The following is an 11761-nucleotide window of genomic DNA, read 5'->3' on the forward strand; positions in this document are numbered from 1 at the left end:
GAAGACAGAATTGTCACCAGATACTAGAAGCATCCATGTGGAGGTCACACAGGATGTGGGAACTTAGCAGTGGCGGCCAGGAGCTGCTTTCTGGAAGAGAGGGGGGTCTTGAAGAGTGAGTAGGAGTTTGGTAGGTGAAGATATTTAGGTGACTTTCCCAGTAGGAGGAATAGTGTGGACAAAGATTTGGAGGAATGAGCCCCGAGCACGTTGCCTGCAGTTTGCCCTTCTAGTCTAGAGGGTAGAGAAGGGGCTGGGAGGGGCAGGAGGAAGGCTGGGGTCAGACCACTGCCCCCCAGGCCCCTTGACACTGCTGTGCTTAACCTCTGGGAAAGCAACACCTGAAAGACCATCCTCTTACCTGGGTCCTGTCGCTGTTTCCTTCGGGAGATGCCTTGTGGACAAGTGACTTCGGACTTGCCTGTGTACAAGGGCTGTAGGTGGAGCGTCTGGGAGGCTGTCGGTCAAGTGTCTCTCTTGACTTCAGCTCAGCTCGTGATCTCACCGTTTGTGGGTTCGAGTTCCCCGCACTGGGGCTCTGTGCTGACAGCATGGAGCCTGCTTGGGATTCTCTCTCTCACTCTCTCTCTCTCTCTCTCTCAAAATAAATAAAAATAAACTTTAAAAAAAGAAAAAGAAAAAGACCTGCGGCTGTTATTCCAGGGACGATCTGGGCAAACCGGGTTTTCCTAGAACGACAGTCCGACACCAGCAAACTGCATTCAGTGACAGCGGCTTCGATACGGTTCTTACCTTGCAGCCTCTTTGGAAAAAGGGAGAAGATTCGAATCCCTTCGCACCAAGAGACTGCAGAACGGGGATCGCTGCCAGGGACAAAAGCACGTGTGATTACCACCAACTTACAAGCGAGCTTTGGCAGACAGACTTCATCGGGTGCAATGTGCCCACCTGACGCGTTCCGGAAGCGCTGTGGCGGGGCGTGTTTTCTGGTCTGGGGTCTGCTTGTAAAAACTCTCGGCTTCCAAGCAGCTGCTGAAATGGGCAGCAGACGGTTGCGTGGGGAGCCCCCTTGCCCTCCTCGGGGACACAGGGAAGACGGGCAGGGACCCTCCGCAAATGTCCCCTCCCTCCCAGGCCACCCCTGCCCAGAGCTTGAGCGCTGGAGTTTCACTTCTTGCTTGTTCGCAAGCAGAAGATGGGAAGAACGGGGACCGCTCCCGAAAGTTCCGAGACTTTCTATCCTGGAAGAATGAAGTAATTCCCACTCTTGTCTCCAGCCGGGGAAGGGGGGGGGGTGGAGAGTCATGTGAGCCGCCCCCTCCTGCGTTCCCCCAGCACGGCATCTTCCCAAGCCGGGGAGATGGCTGAGGGTTGCCAGGGCCCTGGCTTTCTCCGGGGCCCCCAGCGTGTCGTCCACGTCCGCGTGTCACGACGTCTGCAGACCCAAGCCTGAAACACAGAAGGCGCTCTCCCGGCCTCTTCCCCAAACTCGCCTCCCTCCTAATCCAGCCCTAATTCCACCTGGGCACTCCGTCTGCTGCCCTTGAAAACATCAAAGAACAGCTGCTCGCTGGGACATAATGGTTGTCTTTGTTACCCCTTGAAGGACTGGAACCTTTAAAATGTCACTTCCCCACAGATTTCACTCGGCCAAAGTGAAACCGATTTTAAAGTTACAACTTGCACTTGGAGGTTTACTTGCTGGGGGTCGCGTCCCTTTCTGCCTTTCAGCTGGCTCACCCCTTGGGGCTGACACAGACGTACGGGGCTCTCTCGGAGACCCTAAAACGCTTGCAGTTTCTAAATCTTTCCTCCCGGAGCTTAAAGAAGGAGGCACCCCCAAGGATGTCCTGGAGCTATGACCGAGCACTTGGGCATTAGGGACATTTGGTATTCTTCCTGACTTCCTTGTCTCTCCAAGCGGCAATTCTGGTTGTGTTCGTCTTAGAAATGACTGCTTTTGTAAGACTGGACGGATCATCGGAGAGAGTAGCCAATTCCTTTCCTGTCCTGGCCTGGCATCCGCTGGTGAGTAGGCCTGCTCTTTGGGGCAATGAGCTCAGGCCGTCGTCTGCTCAGGACGTAGAGCCTGTGTTTATTCTGGATGCCGGCAAGAAGGCTGGCAAAGAATCGCATCCTGCTTTTCCAAGTCGAGGCTAGGTCCTGCCCCGCACCCCCCCCCACCCCAGGCTTAAAATCCCATGAGCCTCCATCTGCATTTTTTGCCTCCAAGGCTTGGCTCAGGGGGGCCCCTAGGTTTCTTCATAAGGTCACTTCCAGATGGTGCAGTGGCTTCCAGAACGATTCTGAGGGTGCACGTGGGCTTCGTAGGAGAGAAGGCAGCCGTTGGTTACGGAATGGCCTTGGGCATGCAATGGGGAGAAAGTTAAGGCCTCTTTGCAGGCCCCCGAGGAGGCTGTGCTCCCTGTCCCTATTAGAGGCGTCCTCTGGCAAGGAGTGGTTGAGACTCCCGGGGTCTGGGCTCCCTCTTCTCAGCAGGAGAGGTGAGCTTGGCCCGCAGACCAGACGGCTTCCCCATTTAGTGGGGCTTTTTTCTCAGGGGATTCATTGACGACCCCCCCCCACCGACACCCCCATACACACATCCCACCCACCTGAACCCTTAGTCTACAACATTGTTGTTCTTTCCCAGCGGTAATGAGTACTTCACACACGACCCCTTGACAGGCGTGTTAAGATTTCTTCAAACGGATGTACGGGTTTCCATAGCCATTTCTCTGTTGTTGGACATTTGACTCATTCACATTTTTTTCCTCTTAAAAAGAAGACTGTAGTTAAATTTCTTTCATAATGCCCTTCCAAAACTTTCGAAGGTTCTAGAATTCTAGCGTAGGATTGTTAGTTCAAAAGCAGCTTAGATATACACGTCTGAGTTGATTTCAAAAGAGTTGTAGCAATGTATTGTCCAGACAGCAATTTTTTTTTATTTGAGAGAGAGAGAGAGAGAGGGAGAGAGAGCCCGTGTGCGCACACAAGTAGGGGAAGAGCAGAGGCAGAGGGAGAGAGAATCTTAAGCAGGCTCCCAGCTGAGCGTGGGTTCCATCCCACCATCCTGGGATTACAACCCGATCCGAAATCAAGAGTCTGATGCTCAACCGACTGAGCCACCCAGGCACCCCCAGACAGTAATTTTTAAAATTACTTTCAGAATTTGAGAGGTAAATAGTTGTGATTTAGATCTTAAGATAACATAATTTGTTGTTTTCATCTAATTACAAAGGTAGAAAAATTGGAAAATATAAAAAAAAAACATAAAAACGTACGAAGGTCACTATTTCCTGGGAGAAGATGAGTTATGCAACATACTATCAAATCGTTCAGAAAAAATAATATTTAAAGCTTTACATGACATGTGTGATGTGACAGGTGTATACGTCATGCTATAAATGTGTGTTGTGTGTATAACAGGTATGTTATATACGTCATACATGTGAAATAGAAATGTTACACATTATATATATATCATGTACAATTATATCTAAATTACATAATTTATGTGTATATACTTATTGTGCATAATATAAAATATTTTATAGAGAGAGTCACAATTTGTACTGTGTGTGTGTGTGTGTGTGTGCGCATGTGCGTGTGCGTGTGGAGAGGGAGGGAGGGAGAGAACAATAAAGAAAATGTGGCAAGATGTTAACTCAGTTGGTGAGTCTGGGTGAAGGTATGTGAGCACCCTTCGTACTATGCTTGGAATTTACCTCTAATTGTGATTCTATTTTAAAATATAATTTGTAGCTTTTGGATAATATACTTTCTGGGTTTTTTCCCCTCTGCTTAAGAACACTGTTTTTCTGCCAATTTAGGGTTCATATTATTTAGCTTTTTTAGCAGCAGCTTCCTCGCCTCACACTCTACCATAAATATGTTGCCATGACCTCGGTACATCATCTTATGGATGTAAGCAATTTCCTTCCTGTGGAACTTTTAAGTTGTTTCCAATTTTTCACTATTAAAAATAATATTTCAGTAAGTGTCCCTGGACACAAATCTTTAATCACGTCTTTGGTAAGCTTCCCTGCTGGGAAGGGCTGCTAACACAAATTGCCAAACGCCGCTGGACGGGTTGCGCTCATCCGCTCGGCCACTGGACATGCAGGGGCACAGCTTTGTCAGGTGTCAGAAACAGAACCCTGTTCTGAGCAGCTCAGCGGGGAAGCGGGCTCTCCTGTGGGCCTGTGGAGGGTTTGAGGGGCTCCAGATGCAGGAAGCAAAGCCTGGCATTGCGGACCCGCCTGGAGTGTCTCCGTTTTGCAGCCATTTCCCCTGCTTCATCCACTCTCAGCAGGCTGGTGGCTTCTTTGCAAAGTTCTGAGTCCTCACCCTCCTTCCCTTCCACCAAGGGAGACTTTGATTCCCAGGGGCGTCGGCTCTGGCTTCAGACCATGCACTTGAGGGGCTCTCCCCAGTTTAGGCAGGTGGGCTAACGTGTGGTGGGCGCCGTGTGGACAGAGGACAGATGTCCTACAACTGACCGGGACCAGAGAGGCAACGCCCACACTTCGAACTCACACTGTTCCCTGTGCATTTTCCTACAGTTTGCTTTCACTCGTACTCTTCAAAAGAAAAAAGAAAAAATGGAAAATTGGATAGATCGAAATGTTTCATGATTTTAAGTGCATTTATTTGAATGCTTGTGCATGTTTGTTCACCATTTATCTTTCTTCTGTGAAACGCTTGTTCATGTCCCGCCGCCCTATTTCCACTGAATTTCTTTCTTCCTTCACTGACCTGTATCGAGCCTTTATAAAAGACGTTTTCCTTTGTCATAGAGTTCAAGTATCTGTCCCACTTTGCTATTCAACTTTGTACAGTGTTTAGGGTATCTTTTGACATTCAGCAATTTCTCATTTTTGCGTAATCGAATCTAAGTGGGTTTGCTTTGCTTTGTTTTTTGCTACAGCTCAACATTTCTAGAGATGCTTCCTCCTTTGCTTTCGCTAGAAAGGTTTGCCTTCCGCGTGTTATGCGCTGGTGTTCCGCACCACATCTCCTCTCACTCCACCCACATGGTACCAAGCACAGCACCCCAAGCAGGTGCCCAATCGATATGTGGTTGCTGTTGACGTGAGTGAAGGGTAACGAAAACTCTTCATGCTCTAATGATTTTGAACACTATTTGCAAGGCTGCAAACGGAATTCAAGAAGCAATGTCCTAAATGGTACCCTCGTGCCTCTCGGAGGATCTGGCAAATTGAATTCAAACCATATGTGGGGGCTGCCTTTCCCAGGACAATATATTGCTCAGAAGGCAGCGGAGATGAGCTCCCTTTCCATGGCCTGGGAGTCCCATAACAGGACCAAATGAAGGTTGAAATCGACATCTTCCTTCTCTCCCTTCAGAGATTTGGAGGATGATGTGTACCTTCTAACGTTAATGATTTCTGAAAATTCATAGAGCCGGAACACAGGGCTCATCTGCGAAGAGTAACACAAGTGCCTTGTTTTAAAGTGGGAAGCGGTGTCCACAAGCCCGAGGCAACAAACTGACTGTTACCGCAAATCTGTTCATGATGTCTTTAAGCACATACATGGAGACAACAGTAAAATCATTGTGCGGGGCCTCCCGATGGCCCCAGGCCTTTGGAGCTCATTTTAGAAAGTGCCCACAGAAAACAAAACAAAACAAAACACCACGTACTACACATTTCTAAAAACAAACCCGCTCCCACAGCGCCCCTGTGCTTTTTCAATTTTGGGGGGCAATCTCTAGTCTGAAATCTTGCGTTTTTGACAGAATTATTGATTCCGTGTTGACCCCTGGACTACAAGATCATGAACTCTCTTGGTCATAACAAATCAACATCTGTAGAATTGTCTCTTTCACCAACGTCAAGAGAAAGGGAGCCTGGGTTTTCTAAGTAAAGTGTCCGGAGAAAAACGGATATGATTGCACAGATTAGGTCGTTAATAATGCATTTTTAGACGAAGTTAATATTTTATGGGCTGTTAATAATATATGTGTTTGGGGAAATGCAGATATTCTATAGAAGGAAGAGAAAGTAATAAACTTTGAATCTCACATCTTTGTATCACACTGTAGTTGTGACCTATATTTGATGAAAACTTGTCGTGATTTTGTATGGAGAATGAAGTTTGATGTAACCTGGAAGGTTCAGAATGCAGGTTCGTTTCTGCTTCTGGCTGAGATTGCTGTCGACAGCACCCCTCCCCTCCTTACCCATCATGCACTTCAGTCACAGCACTGAGCACAATTGCCAAAACGTGGGCTTTGAGGCATCAAGCTGGGGCACGTGAATGGCACCTACCATGTATATACATAAGAAGTCTTTGTCGCCTCTTAGCATACGATTTACACTTAACGGCAATTCTTGCTCAAAACCGGAAAGGGTCTGTCTCTCCCATTACCTTTGGGTTTGAAGAAGAGATGACTTAGGCGATGTTCGCTTTCCCAGATGGAGCGAGGCACAGAGGGAGGACAAGTAAGGGAAAGCTGGTGAGGCCCAGATGTAATGAAAACCCGGCTGGTGACGCTGAGATGAGGACATCCTGACACCCGTGGGTGCCAGGCTCCCTCCCAGTTGCTGAGGAGGAGAAGCAGAGCGCGGCTGCTGCCCCCCCGGGGGTCCTCGGTCTCGCTGGAACATCACATTACCCCATCATTCTCATGTCAGGAGAAACCTACTTCGTTCCTCCTTATTCTGCAGCACCTGACATCTCGCTGCGAAGGGCGCGAGTATCCACGGCAGTTGTCTTCTGATCTTGTTTCCCTGAAGCTCGGAGCTATCCTGTTCCGTAAGTTAAGTCTGATGGAGCTGAGAACACGCGGTCCCCAAATACGGCGCCCGACCGTATTTTAAGCGTACGTTAAGCGGAAGGAATGTGAGAAAACCAGGTACAGGAAACACTCCCTGACCCTCCCCCCCCTTCTCCCTGAAACCGTCGTAAGACCCTGGTGGGAGAGGTGCTTCCCGGGACCCGGAAGAAGGGAGCAGCCTTATCTCAGGGGAGGAAGGACACCAGGAGGATTCTGGGTGAGCAGGTCTTGCTAAGTTTCCCGCCCTTTAGTACCCTGAGCTCACACTACCCTTGGTGCCACCATGTTTTCCCATGACAGCGCACTCTCCATCAGAGCTAGGAGAAACACACTCAGGCAACCATTTCTTCAAGCGGTCCTTCCCTGACGATGGCCCCCGTGTCACAGCACATGTATATCAAGTAAATGAGCCTGCTTGTCTCCTGTGAATCCGTTCGTATTGGTTTCCAGGCCCGGCCAAGGGACCCCAAGAGGGTGGAGGACAAAATTTTGCCCCAGGGGGCACAAGTCTCTTCGGTGTCAGTGAAACGACGCACGACATTAGTGAGACTTCATCCGAAAGCACGTCTTTGCTCTTTGGTGCATTCACGCACGTGCGGCACGGGCGGCATAGAGGCTTGGGGTGGTTCTGGAAGGCGACAGGTATGGTTTCCACCTCGGCCCCAACCACCCACCCTCCCCGGGACCGCGCTCCCTCACACCGAACGGAGCTTAGTCCATGGGTCCCGGCACACTGGCGCGCTTCTCCCAGTACAGACAGCGGCTCCGAGACAGGAGCGGCGGGAGGAGAGTCACCAGCATTTGGGGGTGCTCACCTTTCTGCTCTGAGCACCTGCCCTGCAGGAGGACCAGATGGGAGATGGGATCCACGATCCCTTGCCTCGCAAAGTACAGCCTTCTCTCTGTGCTGAGTGGGACTCTGGGATTATAAAAGAGCATCCAGGCCCCCAAACAGGCCAGTTTCTTCATCTGATGAAACAGTCCATCTGTTTCAGAGCTGCAGGAAACCGACCTTCACCGAGAGAGGCTAGTCTGCCTCAAGGTGGTACCGAAGGGCTTTCCTCAAGAGTGATCCTGACGTGACAATATTCCATTTTATCTGACCTAGAAGCTCTTTCTTCTCCTTACACCCACACGCTGCAGCCCTAGCTCCCATTAAGAGGAAGCCAGTCCAGAGCCTATCTACCTCCTACCTCCTAGGGCTATTCTGAGGGTAAAGAACGTGAAATGGGCAGGATTTGCAAATGGGTAGATTTTTTTTTGCCTCGGGAAGAAAAAAAGACAGGGGGAGCTCAGAAAATGAAAAAAGACCACTGAACAGCTTGGAATCGTAAAGCCCGCTCTCTGAACATCTTTCATGAGACAATGGTCTTGAAGCCACGCTTTGTGGGGGAGAAGGAAGTAACTTTCTAAATTCCTCGAGTCTCATGAGCACATTAAGTACTCTGCCTAAGGGACTAGATCCCGCAGATTATATGCCAGGGGCAGAGAGAATCCAGGATGTGAAATCCACTTCCTCTAGGTTGGACAGAGGAAGGGTTTTCATTTGCTTCTCCGCTATGTTTCCGGGCCTGTCCAGGAGGCATGCAGGAAGTGTGAGGAAGTCCTGGTACCCTGTGCCCGAGAACAGGAAAGCAGAGCCCAGGCAGCAGGGAGAACCAGCAGACTCAAGTTCAGAGAGCGCACCTGCTGCAGACCGGGGTAGCTGGTGCCAGCAGCGTGGGCAAGGAATGGTGTGGCTGCAGAGGACAGCAAGGGCCCCGTCTTCGTCTACTCGGGCTGCCACCAATACCACGGGCTGGGAGCCTTACACAACAGAAACGCTGCACAGTCCGGAGGCTGGGAAGTCTGAGATTGAGGGGCCAACAAGCCATGTTTCATTCTGAGGTCCCTGCTCCTGGCTTAGAGGCAGCCACCTCCTAGTTGTGTGCTCAAACGACCTCTTTGTGCACTTTGTGGGATGGAGTGCAAGCTTTCTGGCGTCTCTTCTTACAAGGACGCTAACCCTGCTGGATCGGGGGCCCATCCTCATGACTTCGCTTAGCTCTAGTTACTTCCTTAGGTGCTCTATCTACAAATGCAGCCACACAGGAGGTTAGGGCTTCAACATGTGAACCTGGGGGAACACAAACATTCAGTCCGTAACAGGTCCTTTGCGGTCTGAGGACCCGGGAAGCTGATCTGAGACTGGGTCTTACTGCTCCCAGAGCTTGTCTCATGTGCATAGATGAGACATGAGATACACAGATCGATAAACTTCCGTTTGTCTTTCTCTTATTGTCTTACAAGCCTTAGATGAGAACCTAGGATATAAAGCACACGGCACACATGTGCCATGTGGTTAGCACTCAGAAGGAAAACATTCCAAGCCATTATTTTTAGAGATATTTGAACTGGGTCCCACGCTCAGCAGGTTTCTGTCCAGGTTTCCTTCTGTTCGGAGGCTGCTCATGACCGACCAATCAGACACCGCTTCGTGTGCCGGGGGGGGGGGTTGGAAAGTGGGGGAAATCTCACCCAGCCACTGAGGACAAGGGATGAAACACCCCACTCTGAAACAAAGACTTCATCACGTTTCACAGATCTGAATCAGTTCCGCCATCTAGAAGTCCCGAGGCCCACACATCCCGGTTTCATCTACGCAAAAATATTTGTTACCGATTGGAGAGGCGCAGGCTCAGCCTTGCTAACGAAACGTCACGGGCTACCAAAATCCCAGCAAGCTATCCTGAAGCATTTTGTCATTTTGATTTCACAAACGCTCCGGCTGAGAGAGCAACACTCGGAATTATAATTATGTCGGCATAGAATAATTAAACCCGCCTAACCAGCCTTCACCGTATACTTTTCAACAAAAACAAGCACACAACTTCTCTACAGGCACTCAATAGATTTCAGCGTTCAGGACAGATTTGGCAACGCGGAATCGTTCAGTGGACCATCGCCGCACATTCCTTCGGTATCCGTGTAATAACATCGGTCACAAGGAACCACAGTGGATACGACACATACTGTGGTTTTATTTCCTTATAAATCGGCAGCAGTGAAAAGATTTATAATTTCCCTCTCACTGACATCAGTGGGCAAGGAGGCAGGCAGCCTCGTTGGCTTTGATGAAAGGGTATTACACATCGTATGTACTTAACATGGGTGACGGTTGTAATATCTTTTCCCTGATGTCAGTTACAGCTGCTGTCCCATTTCAGGCAGGTCAGGAAAGCCCAGACACCCAGCAAGGGAAGCGTGCTCTGAAAGTCAACCACAGGATGCTTTTTTCCCCTCCGTCTTTTACTCTTGGTGCCGTTTCATAAAAAAAAAAAAAAAAAAAAAGATTTAAAGAAATGCATGATGGTTTTTCTCAGCTGCAGTTTGGACCATAAACTTCGCTCTCTTCCATTGTAGGCTTGGGTAAGACTAAGCCAGCATTTTTGAAGATCCCAGAGGCAAGAAAGGGCTCTCTCTCTCTCTCTCTCCCCCCCTCCCCTCCTCCGAGCTCCCGACGTGCTGAGATCCGAGATAAAGGCCACGGTTAGGCTGCAGCCTAGCAGGTGACAGCAGCATCCAGAATGTGGACGTGAAAACCTTCTGAGGGAAGCGAGAAAAAAAAATGGCACTTTTTCAACGCCTCCCCCTCTAAGACCCACACCCCAGACAACTACCTCAGACAGTCTCTTGGGGTCTCAGGATCAGAACTGTGCCTGAGGCAGCCGACTGGCTTGAAAAAAAACAACAACCCTTGATTCTAGGGGAGACTTGCCAAAGTTGTTGCTAGGTTCCATGTGGAGAAAGCATTTGCGTGAAGGAGCCCGCCGCTCCCGGACGAGCAGCCCGACGGCGAGGAGAAAGGAGGGGGCCCCCCGTGGAATCCCGGGGAATTTTCGGACAGCCTGGCTCTCCCGATGAGCAGGGAGACGTCCTGGCAGCCCGGGACAGACAGAGAAGGAGGAAAATCCGGACGGATTGCCAGAGCGTTTCAGTCCTTGGTGCGCTTCCCAAAGGCTCCCGTTCAGAGAGACACCGCGGGCAACTCTCAAGCAGCCGCGAAAGTGCGTGCAACATACAAGCGCTGCTGATAGACTCGTTTGAATCACTTCACAGATCATTTCCTTTGCTTTTAAACGGGCACGCCAACGCTCCCACACGAAGCCACCGTGAGTCACTTCTGTGCCGCGTTCTCACTTCCTTAACCCACGACGCCTGTGTCCCCGCCGCCGGGCACCTTCCTGCTCATCTTGTCCTTCTGCATCCGACCTGCCTCCTACGCAGACCGTTGGTCATTGGATACAGTCGGAGACCGGGTCCGCTGCCTGCGATTTTTACCCCTAGCGTCGAAATTGGAGAACTGCCTAAGGAATGGGGTTTTCAACCGCTCTTCAGCAACTGGCTGAAACTATTCACAAATAGTTCTTTCAAAGAGCCTCCTTGCATCTGAGCAAGCATTTGCTGACTCACTCGGGGAGCACACAGCTTCCAGGAAGTTTGGTTGGCAATAGATGCTGGCTAAAGAAACCAAGGCAATTGTTTTTCCATTATTCCATTACCAGCTGGCAGAGAGGATAAATACCGAAATAGGAATTTCTCCTTCGACATGAAGTCATGGAGACCACAGTGAGACGGGCTGGTCCTGTTACCGTCTGTCCCTCTCAAGTTATTTCCAATGCAGCTTGGTTCGAGCTCACGGATATCGGCTACGAGTCTTCAGCTCCTGCTCCCTGCTGTATCACTGGAAAGCGGTTCCACGCTAGAACCCAAAGTACGCTCAGCGGTAGAGACATCAGCTCCAGGGGCACCTGGGTGGCTTACTCGGTTGAGCGTCCAATGTTGGCTCAGGTCATGATCTCCCGGTTCGTGAGTCCGAGCCCCAGATCAGAGCCTGGAGCCTGCTTCGGATTCTGTGTCTCCCTCTCTCTCTGGCCCTCCCCTGCCTGCACTCTCTCTCTCTCTCTCCAAAAAATAAATAAATAAACATAAAAAAAAAAGAGAAAGAAATCAGCT

This window comes from Felis catus, chromosome D2 (genome assembly GCF_018350175.1).
Source record: "Felis catus isolate Fca126 chromosome D2, F.catus_Fca126_mat1.0, whole genome shotgun sequence".
Classification (NCBI taxonomy): domain Eukaryota; kingdom Metazoa; phylum Chordata; class Mammalia; order Carnivora; family Felidae; genus Felis; species Felis catus.